Source organism: Triticum aestivum, chromosome 6A (assembly GCF_018294505.1).
Source record: "Triticum aestivum cultivar Chinese Spring chromosome 6A, IWGSC CS RefSeq v2.1, whole genome shotgun sequence".
NCBI classification, from domain to species: Eukaryota; Viridiplantae; Streptophyta; class Magnoliopsida; order Poales; family Poaceae; genus Triticum; species Triticum aestivum.
The window spans coordinates 560,091,150-560,097,149 of NC_057809.1; positions in this window are offsets into that span (position 1 = coordinate 560,091,150).

Consider the following 6,000-nt stretch of genomic DNA (forward strand, 5'->3'; position numbering starts at 1 on the left):
TTTTCCTAAGCATATTTCTTCCTCTGAAAAATTTCTGAAATTTTTAGTAACTTCAAAATAAAAGTAAACCAAACTCAATAATATTGATAGCAACTACCCCTACAAGTGCCTAGGGCCTATATCATGCATCAAAACTACTTTTGACCATATAAATTTGACATGCAAGCTCAAGAACAGGGTCACCTAAGCAGCAAAAATTTGCAATGAATAAAGCACTAGAACAAAAACTAATTGGACCAATGGAGGAGTCACATACCAAGGAACACTCTCCCCAAGCAGTTTTGTGAGAGGTGCTTTGAGCGAGGAGATCGAAAATGGCAGCAAAATGAGCTTGGACTCGGGTTTGAGCTGGATATTCGTGTTTGGGGGAGGAATAAGGAGTGTGTGGGTGAAAGGATAAGTGGAGGAGGGCCACCGTGGGCCCACGAGGTAGGGGGCGCGCCCAGGGGGTAGGGCGCGCCCCTGACCCTCGTGGCCAGGTGCCAGCTCCTCCTGCTGTGTTCTCAGTGCCAAATATTCTCAAATATTCTAGAAAAAAATCATATTTCAATTTCAGGGCATTTGGAGAACTTTTATTTTCTGGGTATTTTTATATTGCACGGATAAATCAGATAACAGACAGAAAAATACTATTTTTATTTTATTTAATATAAATAACAGAAAGTAAGAGGAGGGTACAGCATATTGTGCCTTCTAGTTCCATCCATCTCATGCTCATCAAAAGGAATCCACTAACAAGGTTGATCAAGTCTTGTTAACGAACTCATTCCGAATAACATGGAACTGGAGAAATTTCGAATAACACTATGTTACCTCAACAGGGATATGCACATCCCCAATAATAATAATAATATCATATTTCTTCTTGACAATAGGGAGAGGAAATTCAAAACCTCCAAATATAATCGATGGGATTTTTCCAATAGAGTTGATACTATGAACTTGAGGTTGTTTCCTCGGAAAGTGTACCGTATGCTCATTACCGTTAACATGAAAAGTGGCATTGCCTTTAGTGCAATCAATAACATCCCATGCAGTATTCAAAAAGGGTCTTCCAAGAATAACAGACATACTATCGTCCTCGGGAATATCAAGAATAAGAAAGTCCGTTAAAATAGTGACGTTTGCAACTACAACAGGCACATCCTCACAAATACTGACAGGTACAGCAGTTGATTTATCAGCTATTTGCAAAGATATTTCAGTAGGTGTCAACTTATTCAAATCAAGTCTACGATATAAAGAGAGAGGCATAACACTAACACCGGCCCCAAGATCACATAAGCTATTTTAACATAGTTTCTTTTAATGGAGCATGGTATAGTTGGTACACCGGGATCTCCAAGTTTTTTTTGGCATTCCACCCTTAAAAGTATAATTAGCAAGCATGGTGGAAATTTCAGCTTTCGGTATCTTTCTCTTATTTGTAACAATATCTTTCATGTACTTAGCATAAGGATTCATTTTAAGCATATCAGTTAATCGCATACGCAAAAAGATAGGTCTAATCATTTCAGCAAAGCGCTCAAAATCCTCATCATCCTTTTTCTTGGATGGGTTGGGAGGAAGAGGCATAGGTTTCTGAACCCATGGTTCTCTTTCTTTACCGTGTTTCCTAGCAACAAAGTCTTTCTTATCAGAAAGTTGATTCTTTGATTGTGGGTTATCAAGATCAACAGCAGGTTCAATTTCTATATCATTATCATTACTAGGTTGAGCATCATCATGAAGATTATCATTAACATTATCACCGGACTCAGGTTCATTACCAGATTGTGTTTCAACATCAGAAATAGAAATATCATTTGGATTCTCAGGTGTTTCAATAAGAGGTTCACTAGAAGCATGCAAAGTACTATCATTTTTCTTTTTCTTCCTTTTAGAAGGACTAGGTGCATCCACGTTATTTCTCTGAGAATCTTGCTCAATTCTCTTAGGGTGGCCTTCAGGATACAAAGGTTCCTGAGTCATTCTACCACCTCTAGTCATAACTCTAACAGCATTATCATTATCCTTACTGTTCAATTCATTGAGCAAATCATTTTGAGCTTTAAGTACTTGTTCTACTTGAGTGGTAACCATAGAAGCATGTTTACTAATAAGTTTAAGTTCACCTTTGACATTAGCCATATAATCACCCAAGTGTTCAAGCATATTTGAATTGTATTTCAATTGTCTACCAAAATAAGCATTAAAATCTTCTTGCTTAACCATAAATTTATCAAACTCATCTAAGCATGGGCTAGCAAACTTAGTAAATGGGATTTCAGCTTTATCATATCTATAGAGAGAATTTACCTTTACTACCTATGTCGGGTTATCAAAACCATGAGTTTCTTCAATAGGTAAAGGATTAAGATCATATGTTTCTTCAACAAGCGGTAAATTAAGACCATGTATTTCTTCAATAGGAGGTCATTTCTTAACATCTTCAGCCCTTTTTCTTTCATAGATTTCTTTGCCTCTTGCATATCTTCTGGATTGAGAAATAGAATACCCCTCTTCTTCGGAGTTGGTTTAGGAATAGGGTCAGGAATTGGCTAGCTCCGGAGCTGGCTCAGGAAGTGTCCAATTATTTTCATTTGTCAACATATTATTCAATAGAATTTCAGCTTCATTCGGTGTTCTTTCCCTGAAAACAGAACCAGCACAACTATCCAGGTAATCTCTGGAGGCATCGGTTAGTCCATTATAAAAGATATCAAGTATTTCATTTTTCTTAAGAGGATGATTAGGCAAAGCATTAAGTAACTTGAGAAGCCTCCACCAAGCTTGTGGGAGACTCTCTTCTTCAATTTGCACAAAATTATATATATCCCTTAAAGCAGCTTGTTTCTTACGAGCAGGGAAATATTTAGAAGAGGAGTAATAAATCATATCCTGGGGACTTCACACACAACCAGGATCAAGAGAATTAAACCATATCTTAGCATCACCCTTTAATGAGAACGGAAATATTTTAAGGATATAAAAGTAATGAGTTCTCTCATCAGTAGTGAACAGGATGGCTATATCATTTAATTTAGTAAGATGAGCACAACAGTTTCAGATTCATAGCCTTGAAAAGGATCAGATTCAACCAAAGTAATTATATCAGGATCAATGGAGAATTCATAATCCTTATCAGTAACAAAGATAGGTGAAGTAGCAAAAGCAGGGTCAGGTTTCATTTTAGCATTAAGAGATTGTTGCTTCCATTTAGCTAATAACCTCTTGAGCTCGTATCTATCTTTGCAAGATAAAATAGCTAAAGAAGTTTCTTTATCAAAAACATAATCCTCAGGAATAACAGGTGAGTCTTCATCATCACTTTCATCAATATTAACAGATTCAATATTTTCATTCTCTCTAGCCCTAGAAGTTGTTCATCAAGAAATTAACCAAGTGGCACAATAGTATCAAGCATAGAAGTAGTTTCATCATAAGTATCATGTATAGCAGAAGTGGCATCATCAATAACATGCGACATATCAGAATGAATAGCAGAAGCAGGTTTAGGTGTCGCAAGCTTACTCAAAACAGAAGGTGAATCAAGTGCAGAGCTAGATGGCAGTTCTTTACCTCCCCTCGTAGTTGAGGGATAAATCTTAGTTCTTGGATCTTTCAAGTTCTTCATAATGATAAGCAAATATAAATCCCAAGTGACTCAAAGAATAGAGCTATGCTCCCCGGCAACAGCGCCAGAAAATAGTCTTGATAACCCACAAGTATAGGGGATCGCAACAGTTTTCGAGGGTAGAGTATTCAACCCAAATTTATTGATTCGACACAAGGGGAGCCAAAGAATATTCTCAAGTATTAGCAGCTGAGGTGTCAATTCAACCACACCTGGAAACTTAATATCTGCAGCAAAGTGTTTAGTAGCAAAGTAATATGATAGTAGTGGTAACGGTAGAAAAAGTAATGTTTTTGGTATTTTGTAGTGATGATAGCAATAGCAACGGAAAAGTAAATAAGCAAAGAACAATATATGGAAAGCTCGTAGGCAAAGGATCGGTGATACAGAATTATGCCAGATGCGGTTCATCATGTAACAATTATAACCTAGGGTGACACAAAACTAGCTCCAGTTCATCAATGTAATGTAGGCATGTTTTCCGAATATAGTCATACGTGCTTATGGAAAAGAACTTGCATGACATCTTTTGTCCTACCCTCCCGTGGCGGTGGGGTCCTAATGGAAACTAAGGGATATTAAGGCCTCCTTTTAATAGAGTACCGGACCAAAGCATTAGCACATAGTGAATACATGAACTCCTCAAACTATGGTCATCACCGGTAAGTATCCCGATTATTGTCACATCGGGGTTAACAGATCATAACACATAATAGGTGACTATAGACTTGCAAGATAGGATCAAGAACTCTCATATATTGATGAAAACATAATAGGTTCAGATCTGAAATCATGGCACTTGGGCCCTAGTGACAAGCATTAAGCATAGCAAAGTCATAGCAACATCAATCTCAGAACATAGTGGATACTAGGGATCAAACCCTAACAAAACTAACTCGATTACATGATAGATCCCATCTAACCCATCACCGTCTAGCAAGCCTATGATGGAATTACTCACGCACGGCGATGAGCATCATGAAATTGGTGATGGAGGATGGTTGATGATGACAATGGCGACGGATTCCCCTCTTCAGAGCCCCAAACGGACTCCAGATTAGCCCTCCCGAGAGGTTTTAGGGCTTGGCGGCAGCTCCGTATCATAAAATGCGATGAATTCTTCTCTCTGATATTTTTCTCCCCGAAACCAAATATATAGAGTTGGAGTTGAGGTCGGAGGAGCTCCAGGGGGCCCACGAGGTAGGGGGCGCGCCCCCACCCTCGTGGATAGGTGGTGGCCCCCTGGCCTTCATCTTTTGCAAGGATTTTTTATTATTTCCAAAAAGTTGTTCCGTGAAGTTTCAAGTCATTCCGAGAACTTTTGTTTCTGCACATAAATAACACCATGGTAATTCTGCTGAAAACAGCGTCAGTCCGGGTTAGTTCCATTCAAATCATGCAAGTTAGAGTCCAAAACAAGGGCAAAAGTGTTTGGAAAAGTAGATACGACAGAGACGTATAAATCGCCACTGAGAGTGTGGCCTCCATGGCGGGGTCTATCCCCCGTCCTCGGATGCCGCAATTTGCTCAGGATTGAGGGCCGGAGTAGTTGCAGGTGTGATCTCCCGAACACTATCTGACGGCAGCGTTACGTCATGCTCGTCGTGATTGTGCGACGCACCTGACATGGGCCCGAATCCGTCGAAGATCAAGTCTCCGCAGATGTCGGCAGTGTAGTTTAAGTTTCCGAACCTGACCTGATGACCAGGGGCGTAGCTCTCGATCTGCTCCAGATGGCCAAGGGCGAGTTGGCCCGCAGTGCGAAGCCACCGAATACGAAGATCTGTCCTAGGAGGAAAACCTCACCCTGGACCGCATCATTACCGATGATCGACGGAGCCATCAAGCCTTATGGTGACGGCGCAATGGAACTCTCAATGAAAGCACCAATGTTGGTGTCAAAACCGTCGGATCTCGGGTAGGGGGTCCCGAACTGTGCGTCTAAGGCGGATGGTAACAGGAGGCGGAGGACACGGTGTTTACCCAGGTTCGGGCCCTCTCGATGGAGGTAATACCCTACTTCTTGCTTGATTGATCTTGATGATATGAGTATTACAAGAGTGGATCTACCATGAGATCATAGAGGCTAAACCCTAGAAGCTAGCCTATGGTCTAATTGTTGTTGTCCTACGGACTAAACCCTCCGGTTTATATAGACACCGGAGGGGGCTAGGGTTACACGGAGTCGGTTACAAGGAAGAAGATCTACATATCCGTATTGCCAAGCTTGCCTTCCACGCCAAGGAGAGTCCCATCGGGACATGGGACGAAGTCTTCAATCTTGTATCTTCATAGTCCAACAGTCCGGCCAGAGGATATAGTCCGGCTGTTTGAGACCCCCTAATCCAGGACTCCCTCAATAACTTCAAAGGGAAAACTCAATC